Source organism: Ovis aries, chromosome 8, assembly GCF_016772045.2.
Source record: "Ovis aries strain OAR_USU_Benz2616 breed Rambouillet chromosome 8, ARS-UI_Ramb_v3.0, whole genome shotgun sequence".
Taxonomy (NCBI): domain Eukaryota; kingdom Metazoa; phylum Chordata; class Mammalia; order Artiodactyla; family Bovidae; genus Ovis; species Ovis aries.
In genome coordinates, this window is record NC_056061.1 from 8,667,950 (window position 1) to 8,680,148 (window position 12,199).

Below are 12,199 nucleotides of genomic sequence, written 5' to 3' on the forward strand. Positions count from 1 at the left end.
CTCTTTCAGAATTTTCCACAGTTTGCTGTGATCCACACAGTCAAAGGCTTTAGCATAATCAATAAAGCTGAAGTTCATAGTTCATATGCTGTTGAAGCCTTGCTTGGAGAATTTTGAGCATGTGAGATGAGTGCAATTGTGTGGCAGGTTGAACATTATTTGGCGTGCCCTTTTTTGGGATTGGAATGAAAACTGACCTTTTCCAGTCCTGCAGCCACTGATGAGTTTTTCAAATTTGCTGGCATATTGAGTGCAGCACTTTCACAGTATCATCTTTTAGGATTTGAAATAGTTCAACTGGAATTCCATCACCTCCACTAGCTTTGTTTGTAGTGCTGCTTCCTAAGGCCCACTTGACTTTGCACTCCAGGATGTTTGGCTCTAGGTGAGTGATCACACCATCATGGTTATCTGGGTCATTAAGATCTTTTTTGTATAGTTCTTCTGTGTATTCTTGCCACATCTTAATATCTTCTGCTTCTTTTAGGTCCATACCATTTCTGTCCTCTATTGTGCCCATATTTGCATGAAATGTTCCCTTGGTATATCTAATTATCTTGAGGAGAGCTCTAGTCTTTCCCATTCTATTGTTTTCCTCTATTTCTTTGCGCTTTCTTACCTTGCCTTGCTTTTTTTTTTTTTTTTAACTCTGCATTCAGATGGGTATATTTTTCCCTTTCTCTCTTGCCTTTTGCTTCTCCTATTTTCTCAGCTATTTGTAAGGCCTCCTTAGACAATCATTTTACCTTTTTGCATTTCTTCTTCTTAGCAGTAGTTTTGATCACTGCCTCTCATATAATGTTACGAACTTCTGTCCATAGTTCTTCTGGCACTCTGTCTGTCAGATCTAATCCCTTGAATCTACTTGTCACTTCCACAGTATAATTTTAAGGAATTTGATTTAGTTCATACCTAAATGGTCTAGTGGTTTTCCCTAGTTTCTTCATTTTAAGTCTGAATTTTATTCTTGTGATGCTTTTCTTTTCCTGTAAGAAATGTGCATTTCTATGACTTTCTCCTGGTATTTTGAATCTTTCTTAGACATAGATTTCAGCTTCTCAATGGCTGTCTGATTGTGGTGGCCAGAAGACTCTTGGACTCCTCTGGGCATTGTTCAAGAGATCCAGTGCAGTTGGGGAGCAAGGGAATGAATTTCTCATCAGGAGTCTCCTGAGATGGTCACAGCCATCATATCAGGAAGCAATTCTGACCACTCTTACAGAGAAGAAGAGGTTGAAAGTTTGGGATTTGCTAAGTCTCCCCTCTAACACTTGCCATCAATCCCCATGATAAAGACTGGAGGCTTAGCCTGACCCTGAGTGCTGAGGCAGTCATCAGCTTCAAGAAGAGGGCCACACTGAGGAAAATACAGGGGGCTCTATCAATACTCTGTAATGACCTCCATGTTTAAAGCATCTTAAAAAAGAGTCGCAGAGGCAGAAAACAGACTTATGTTACCCAAGGATAGGGCAAGGAGGGATAAATTGGGATATTAGGATTGACACGTACACACTACTATATGTAAAACAGAATCAACAAGGACTTACTGTACAGCACAGGGACATCTACTCAGTATTCTGTAATGATCTACATGGGAAACGAATCTAAAAGAGTGAGAAAAGTATTAAAATTTCTTAAAAATCTAAAAATATAGTTACGATATGATCCAGTGATCCCACTCTCAGGCATATATCTGGAGAAAACTAATTCAAAAAGATACACTCACCCTAACAGTCACACCAGCATTATTTTCAATAGCCCAGGCATGGAAGCAACCTGAATGAGCACTGACAGAGGAACAGATTAAGACGTTGTGGGGTATATCTAAAATGGACTCCTACTCAGCCATAGAAAAGAGTGAACTAACGCCATTTCTAGCAACACAAGTGGGCCTAGAGATTATGATACTAAGTGAAGAAAATCAGACATATAAAGACAAATATCATATAATATCACTTGTATATGGGATCTAAAATATGACACAAATGCATTTACCTACAAAACAGAAATAGACTCACAGACAGAAAAGTTTACTAAAGGAGAAAGGGAGGAGGTGAGGTGAAGTCGCTCAGTCATATCTGACTCTTTGCGACCCCGTGGACTGTAACCTACTAGGCTTCTCCATCCATGGGATTCTCCAGACAAGAATACTGGAGTGGATTGCCTTTTCCTTCTCCAGGGAATCTTCCCAACCCAGGGATCAAACCCGGGTCTCCCACATTGGAGGCAGACGCTTTAACCTCTGAGCCACCAGGAGAAAGGGAAGGAAGGATAAATTAGAAGTATGGGGTTAAAATATGCATACTATTATATATAAAATAGATAATCAACAAGGACCAACTATAAAGCATAAGGGACTATATTCAATATCTTGTAATAACTGTACATTTTACATAATGTAAAAGTATATATATATATGCACTGAATCACTTTGCTGTACTAACAGAACATTGTAGATCAACTAAGTTCAATAAAAACAAAAATTTTTTTAAGTGCATCAAGTATCACTTCCCCTCAACTTTCTTTAACAATCAGAAACATGTTAGGGAGCTTCAAAGAGACACAGCAAGCAAATTAACGTATGCTAATGAAATTTCTGAGAATAATTCTCATAATCATTCTAGAGGACCCACATGATCTGATTCCAGTCAGGTTACCTGGTGTTGCATCCCATGACAATCAATTTAGTAACAAAGACACTATTTCATTAGGACTCTATTCTGTGCCCATCCACCCTCAATTTAATCCATGTAGGACAAAGTATACCACAAAATGGAAGTGCTAATATAAGTACTCATGTTATATTAGTTATTATTAAATAGATAAAATGTTTTATTATAGAAGTAATAAAATTCCTGGCAACAATCATTTTTTAAGAATATGAAAGTGTCAGTCACTCAGTCATGCCTGACTCTTTGTGACCCCATGGACTCTAGCCCACCAGGCTCTTCTGCCCATGTGATTCTCCAGGCAAGAATACTGGAGTGGGTAGCCAGTCCCTTCTCCAGGGGATCATCCTGACCCAGGGATCAAACCCAGGATCCCACACAGCAGGCAGATTCTTTACCATCTGAGCCTCCAGGAAATCCTTTTAAGAATATATAGATGACCAGTGCAAGTTCAAGGCATGAATCAGGGCATTTAAGCAGGTGCTCTGGGACAACCATGGGGTATGAAGGGAGGTGGGAGGGGGGTTTAGGATGGGGGGATACATGTACACCCATGGCTGATTCATGTTGATGTATGGTAAAAACTACCACAATATTGTTAAGTAATTAGCCTCCGATTAAAATAAGTTAATGAATTAATTTTAGAAAATACAAAGTTACAGTATTAACTGAAAAAAAAATAACATAATCATTAAATAAAATGAAGAAAAGTCTGGGCACTCTTCTGGTGGCAAAGCTGCGCTGCATGTGCTGAAGGGTGGCGCTCCCCTGGGGCCTGGTTTTCAGGGATGCCGATCAGATGCCCCCACAGGTTAGGACCCTTGAGCCTGAGGCTTTCCATGAACTGTAACCATCTGTTGTTTGTTTCCCCTTGGGTGCCCCCTACATTCCAGTAGCATATTCAAGTACAGTGAAAGTCTCTCAGTTGTATCCAACTCTTTGGGACCCCATGGATACAGTCCATGGAATTTTCCAGGCCAGAATACTGGAGTGGGTAGCCGCTCCCTTCTCCAGGGGATCTCACTGACTGAAGGATCAAACCCAGGTCTCCCACATTGCAGCTGATTTCTTTACCAGCTGAGCCACAAGGGAAGCCCATGTTCAAGAAGAGGATAATCATAAACTGGACATTTGCTCTGAATATGGCAACATGTGGACTGAAGAGTCAGCAGACACCTACAGGGCTCAGTTGGATGGAACCAGTTGCATTTAAGAGGCTGATTGGAAGGATTTTTTTTTTTTTTTTTCAGTTTTGCCAAAAGGTCATTTAAACAAATCTGTCATAGAAAGTTTGAAGGTTTGCCAATTAATGCATGTCTCTTTTATTCCCAGATTAAATAACCTGCATAATATCACAAACACCTGGATAAGCAATAAGGGACAGTGTGGACTCCTGAATAAACTCCATATCAGAGTCACTTAAAACAGATGACTTCACTTAATAGTGGGTAAAGACCAGTTCTCCTGCCCAAAGCCTAACCTTCTGCATGTACTAGAGATTCCAGTCACTTGTCTGTTGGGGTTCCTGCAGGCATCCCCCCATGTCTCTTGCACTAGGAGCTTCTTCTTCCCTCCTGGGTCACTGACGTCTGCACTTTCATCCCATATATCAGCTATAAAAGGCCCAATATCAAAAAGTCCTCTCCTCCCTACCTGTGGTCTTAAGTCCATCTCCAGCCTCACTTCTCTGCTCCTCCTCATAGCAAATTTCTGTGAGTAGTGTTCTATCTGCTCTCTTCCTTCTATCTCCAACCATTCTCTCTTGAATCCATTCCCAAGCAGGGTTTTCTCTCTCTAGCTCAACCCCAATGAAAGCAACCTAGCTAAATCCATTCCTGGGACCTCGAGACCACATTTACACGATTGATCGCGCCCTCCTCCTGGCAACACTGCGGCACTTGCCTCTCTCCCCGCTGGCTCTCTTCTCCTTTGCTGGTCTTGAGTCTTCCCCTCTTGCTTCATTTTACTTCCTTCCCTGCACCAGGGTCCAGGCTGTAACTATGCTCATTCTCAGGTTAGCCTCATGGGGCCGTTGTGTTTAAATTCCATCTATCTATAAGGTGATGACATCCCAATTCAGATCTCTAGTTCCAATATTTGCTGAGTTTCTGACCCAAAGGGTAGGTACCCGACCTCACTGCTTGGATGGCCAATTGAAACTCTGCCCAGGGTCTTGTCTTCTCAGTAAACATGCCACCGTGCAGGCCCTCATCTCAACACCCAGGGCTCTGTCTTACCACGTCACTATCTCCTTCCACGCACATCCAATCCAGCTACAGTTCCTGCCAGCTCTGAGTGGCTTTCTCTTCTCTACCCAGAAGACACAAATTATATCACGTTAATTCCCTATTCTAGACACGCTAATGACTTCCCATCCATTATATTTCAAATAAAACCAAAACTAATGCATGTCTTTGTATGTATGTGTGTTCAATTGTATCCAGTTTGCTGTGATCCCATAGACTGTAGTCCATCAGGCTCCTCTGTCCATGGAATTTTCCAGGCAAGAATACTGGAGTGGGTTGCCATGCTCTCCTCCAGGGGATCTTCCCAACCCAGAGATCAAACCTGAGTCTCCTGTGTCTCCTGCATTGGCAGGCAGATTTTTACCATTAGGGCCGCCTGGGAAACCCTCTTACAGAACCATAAAATACCTAGTTCCATTTATCTCTGCTTCCCTGGTGGCTCAGATGATAAAGCGTCTGCATGAAATGTGGGAGACCCGAGTTTGATCCCTGGGTCAGAAATATCCCCTGGAGAGGGAAATGGCAACTCACTCCAGTATTCTTGCCTGGAGAACTCCATGGACAGAGGAGCCTGGTGGGCCACAGTTCATGGGGTCGCAAAGAGTCGGACACGACTGAGCAACTTCACTTTCCTTTCCCATTTCTCTCTCTAGCCCTCCACGTTGTCCACTCTGTTCAGGCCCCCTCCACTCTAGTCACTCAAGCAGCAGTGCCATACTTCAGGCACACCATGCTCCGTCTTTCCTCATGGTCCTTGTAGCTGCCATTCTCTCCACCTGGCAAGCGCTTCCTCCAGATTCCCTCAGGCCACTCACTGGCTCCATGGGCTCGGACGTCAGCTCCTCAGAAAGGATCTTCCCAGCCGTCCTTTATAAAACAACTCACTGTCTAGCCCTTTATTTTTCTTCACAGCTCTTATCACTACCTGACATTATAGTCTAGATGTATTTATTAACACATCTATTATAATTCTTCCTAATGAGAATGTAATTTGACAGGGCAGGAAAATAATCGTCTTGCTCAAGTTTGTATCCCTAGTGCCCAAAACAGTGACTCACACATAACACACACTCAATAAACAATATTTTGAATCAAATAATAGACAGTACATTTGGCTAGGAAAAGTATTAAGCATATATTTTCCTTATCATACTCTTAAGTCATTATCAAATCACTTTTATTTATTTATTGACCACACTGCCCAGCATGTGGGATCCTAGTTCCCCAACCAGGGATCAAACCCATATCCTCTGCCTTGGAAGCTTGGAGTCTTATCCACTGGACTATCAGGGAAGTCTCTCAAATTGATTTTAAAATAACTTAGATGGGAAGAGGAAATATTGTGGGAATGAACAAATAGGGAGAAAATGCTCTGGAGATACTTGCTCTAAAAAAATACTAAATACATTTTTAAACCTACAGTAATTAACAATGTGGTATCACTAAAAGCGTATCACAAAGATAAACAGAATAGCTGCCGTATCTATGCAGGAAGCCCTGGCATGTATAAAAGTCCATACATCATGAAGGAAACATCACAAGCCAAAAAATTAATGATACTCTTTTAAAAGGTATTGGGCAAATCAGCAATTTGGGAAAACTCCAGTTAGGTCCTAATTCAGGATGATTCAATAAGAATGACAGCAAAATGTTGGACAAACCAAAAAAAAAAAGAAAAATTAGATGCAAATTATAAAAAGGCATGACAAAAATAGAAGTAAATATTTAATAGATCTTTGGGAGAAAGAAATGCTTTCCAAAGCAAAATGTTTATAGAAAAATATTCAATAACAGTGACCACATTAAATAAATAAAATAACAAAAATACTTTTGAGTGCTAAGAAATATAAACAAATGGAAAAAGGCAATTCTCAAACTAGAAATAATCCAGAAAATATTTCTCAAAGACTAATAAACTTAATATTTTTAGAAAATACATCAACCACTCCTACAAATCAGTTACCTCATGAAGAAATTAAGGAAAATAGCTTTTACCTTGCAAGGGTTGGTATCTGACCAACATTTGGTAGATATTCAGAAAAGCATACTTAATAATAAATTTAAAAGAAAGCCACTAATCTTTTAATGGAAAATAAAATAAAATAACAAAAACAAGAGGTTATCAAGTAGTCTAATCAAACAAATAAATGTAGATTAAAATCCTGGCTTATTTTTACTGGGCAATTAAAAAATGCTCAATATTCAAAAACCATTTTCAAATTGTTAATAAAAGTATAAATTGATGGAACTTTTCTTAAAGATATTCAGCCCATACTATCCAAAGCACTCTACAGACTTAATGCCATCGCTATCAAAATTCTAGTGGAATTTTCTACACAAATAGAAAAAGCAATCATAAAATTTATTTGGAACTACAAAAAAAAAAGAAAAAAACAGAGTAGCCAAAGAAGAAAAGCAAGAAGAACAAAACTAGAGGCATCTCATTTCCTGGTTTCAAATTATGTTGCAAAGCTATAATGATTGAAACAGTATGGTACTAACATAAAAAGAGATATTCCCTGGTGGCTCAGAGGTTAAAGTGTCTGCCTCCAATGCGGGAAACCCGGGTTCGATCCCTGGGTCGGGAAGATCCCCTGGAGAAGGAAATGGCAACCCACTCCAGTATTCTTGCCTGGAGAATCCCATGGACAGAGGAGCTTGGTAGGCTACAGTCCATGGGGTCACAAAGAGTCGGACGTGACTGAGTGACTTCACTTCACTTCATAGACCAGTGGAACAGAATAGATTCCAAATGTAAAACCACTTATAGAAAGTCAACTAAAATCTTCAACAAGTGTACCAAGAACACACAAAGGAGAAAGATAGTCTCTTTAATAAATGGTCCTGGAAAAACTGAATACTCACATGCAAGAGAATGAAATTGAACACTTATCTTAAACTATACACAAAAATCAACTCAAAATGTTTTAAAGACTTAAATGTAAGACCTAAAACTGTAAAACTTTTTAAAGGAAACATTGGGAAAAAGCTCCTTTTCATTTCTCTTGACAATGCGTTTTTGGGTATGTATTACACCAAAGCATAGACAACAGAAACAAAAATAAACAAGTTGGACAACATCAAACTAAAAAGCTCTGTACAGCAAAGGAAACAATCATGAAAAGGACAAACAACATGCTGAATGGGAGAAAATATTTGCAGACTATTTATTTGATAAAAAGGTAATGCGCAAGATACGTCAGAAACACATAATCTGATTTTAAAGTGGGCAAAGCTTACACAGTGATGTATGCCAATTATTTCTCAATAAAACTAGGGGAAAATACATTTTTAAAAGTGGGCAAAGAACTTGAAGAAACATTTTTTTCAGACAAGATCTACAAATTAACAACAAGCATATGCAAAGCTGGGCTTCCCTAGTGGCTCAGACGTTGAAGAATCTGCCTGCAATGCAAGAGACTCAAGTTCAGTTCCTGGGTTGGGAAGATCCCCTGGAGAAGGGAATGGCTACCCACTCCAGTATTTTTGCCTGGAGAATTCCATGGACAGGGGAGCCTGACAGCTCAACTTCACTAATTTTCAGAGAAGTACAAATCAAAACCAAAATGAGATATCATCTCACACCTGTTTATTATCAATAAAACAAAAGATAATAAGCGTTGGCAAGATTTTAGAGAAAAGTAAAACCTGGTACACTGCTGATGGGAAAATAAATCAATACACTTATTATGTAAAATAATATGGAGGTTCCTCAAGAAGTTAAAAATGGAACTACCATATAATCCAACAACCATATAATCCATTTCTGGATATTTAGCCAAATAAATTGAAATCAGGGTCTCAGAGAGACACCTGCACTCCTATGTTCACTGCAGTATTATTCACAAAAGACAACACATAAAAATAAGCTAAATGTACATCAACATATGAATAAGTAAATAAAATACAGTGGTGGTTGTTGTTCAGTTAAGTCATGTCTAATTCTTTGCAACTTCATGGACTGCAGTATACCAGGCTTCTCTATCCTCCACTATCTCCCAAGGTTTGCTCAAATTCATGTCCACTGAGTTGGTGATGCTATCTAACCATCTCATCCTTTGTAAAATGCATGTGAATAATAGAGACGAAAAAAAGTAAGAAGTGGGCAACCTTGAGCCAATGAGATGTGTTATCACAAGAATCTTAACACAGAAGGAAAATCAAACTCAAATCAAAGCTGGTGCAGTATGTTAAATAGCAGCCTCTCCCTGCTCCCAAATATATGCTCATATCCTGATCTTCAGAACCTGTTAATATGACTTCACTTGGAAAAAGGATCTTTACAGATGTAAGTAAGTTTAAGATCTCTAGATGAGATTACTCCAGACTTCCAGGTGACCCTAATTAAATGACCAGTGTCCTTATAAGAGACACACAGAAGAGAGCCACACAGGAAGAAGAGGAGGGGGCCACATGAAAACGCAGGCAGGGACTGAACTGGTGCAGCCACAAAAAAGAAAGGGCAGGAGCCACCAGAAACCGGAAGAGGCAAGGAAGGATTGTTTTCTAGAGCTCCACAGGGAGCACAGGCCTGCCAACAACTGAATTCCAGGCTTCTCGCCTCCAGGACTGTGAGAGTAGATACTTCTGGTGTTTGAAGCCATCAAGTTTGCAATAAGTTATTATTGTAGATCTAGGGAAGTCAATCAGGAATATAGTCAAACATTTTTCTAAACAGGGAGGAAATATAATGAATAAATAAAAATGTGAAAAAGAAGTTTGAAAGAACATATACCAAAATGTAGCACGCGGGCATGCCAAGTTGCTTCAGTCATGTCCAAGCCTTTGTGATTCTACAGACTGTAGCCCACCAGCCTCCTCTGTCCATGAGATTTCCCAGTCAAGAATACTGGAATGGGTTGTCATGCCCTTCTCCAACCAAAATGTAGATACTGAATATATTTGTGTGAAATGATCATATGAGATATATGTTTTCTATAATGTTTTCCTCCAAATTTTCCAATTTTTCCACTATGAGCATAAATAACTTCTAAAATTAGGGAAAAATAATAAGTGATATCAAAACACAATAGTGAAAGAGGTATTTTCAATACTGAAATTTTTTTTTTAGGACAAAATTGTTCTTTACTAATTCTCCTCTTATAGTTTAACTATGCCTTTTCCTCATGGTCCATTCTAAACTTTGTATTTATAATTAAACAATGTATATACTGTCATTCAAATGCAAAGAAGAAGCATTCCTTAAAATTTCTCTAATGCAAAACTTTGGAAGGATATACTTCTGTGTGTGGGTGTGTGCGTGTGTGTGTGCGCGCACGCTCAGTTGCTCAGTCCAACTCCATGGATTGTAGCCCACCAGACTCCTCTGTCCATGGAATTTTCCAGACAAGAATACTGGAGTGGGTAGCCATTTCCTACTCCAGGGTATCTTTCTGACCCAGGGATCAAACCCATATCGTTTATGTCTCCTGCATTGGCAGGTTGGTTGTTTATTACTGCACCACTTGGGAAGCCCTTATTTCTGTATATTTTCTCTCTAAAATATGTTCACTTCTTAATTCATCCCCATAATTCTCCTTGATCCCTGTTTTCATCTCCTGCCAAGATTTCTTATAAATACATTATTAGTGATAAGGTTTAGGCTGATCCTATCAAGAGATTTATGGCTAATAAGAATGCACTTTGTCCTGGCATTTGAATATATCAGCTTCTTCATATCTTTTTTGTTTTATTACAAATATTATTATAATATTTTAAGTTAATAGACTTTAATTTTTGAGTAGTCTTAGATTTATAGAAATGTACCCAGAAAGTCCAGAGAGTTCCCATACACCCCTAGCACTCCAACAGTTTCCTCCTCTTATTAACATTGCCTTAGTGTGGTACACATTATAACTGATGAGCCAATATCAATACTAATACATTCAGTTCAGTTCAGTTCAGTCGCTCAGTCATGTCCGACTCTTTGCAACCCCATGAATCGCAGCACGCCAGGCCTCCCTGTCCATCACCAACTCCCGGAGTTCACTCAGACTCACGTCCATAGAGTTGGTGATGCCATCCAGCCATCTCATCCTCTGTTGTCCCCTTCTCCTCCTGCCCCCAATCCCTCCCAGCATCAGGGTCTTTTCCAATGAGTCAACTCTTTGCATCAGGTGGCCAAAGTACTGGAGTTTCAGCTTCAGCATCAGTCCTTCCAATGAACACTGATCTCAGGACTGATCTCCTTCAGAATGGACTGGTTGGACCTCCTTGCAGTCCAAGGGACTCTCCAGAGTCTTCTCCAACACCACAGTTCAAAAGTATCAATTCTTTGGTGCTCAGCTTTCTTCCCAGTCCAACTCTCACATCCATACATGACCAGTGGAAAAACCATAGCCTTGACTAGATGGACCTTTGCTGGCAAAGTCATGTCTCTGCTTTTTAATATGCTATCCAGGTTGGTCATAACTTTCCTTCTAAGGAGTAAGCGTCTTTTAATTTCATGGCTGCAGTCACCATCTGCAGTGATTTTGGAGCCCAAACAACTAACGTCTGACACTGTTTCCACTGTTTCCCTATTTCCCATGAAGTGATGGGACCAGATGCCTTGATCTCTGTTTTCTGAATGTTGAGCTTTGGGCCAACTTTTTCACTCTCCTCTTTCACTTTCATCAAGAGGCTTTTGAGTTCCTCTTCACTTTCTGCCATAAGGGTGGTGTCATCTGCATATCTGAGGTGATTGATATTTCTCCTGGCAATCTTGATTCCACCTTGTGCTTCTTCCAGCCCAGTGTTTCTCATGATGTACTCTGCATAGAAGTTAAATAAGCAGGGTGACAATATACAGCCTTGACATACTCCTTTTCCTATTTGGAACCAGTCTGTTGTTCCATGTCCAGTTCTAATTGTTGCTTCCTGACCTGCATATAGGTTCCTCAGGAGGCAGGTCAAGTGGTCTGGTATTCCCATCTCTTTCAGAATTTTTCACAGTTTATTGTGATCCACACAGCCAAAGGCTTTGGCATAGTCAATAAAGCAGAAATAGATGTTTTCCTAGAACTTTCTTGCTTTTACGATGATCCAGCAGATGTTGGCAATTTGATCTCTAGTTCCTCTGCCTTTTCTAAAAAAACCAGCTTGAACATCTGGAAGTTCACGGTTCACATATTGCTGAAGCCTGGCTTGGAGCATTTTGTGCGTTACTTTACTAGTGTGTGAGATGAGTGCAACTGTTATTAACTAAAGTCCATAGTTTACATTAGGGTGGCTCAGAGAGTAAAGAATCTGCTTGTAATGCAGGACATTTGGTTTTGATCCCTGGTTCGGGCAGATCTCCTGGAG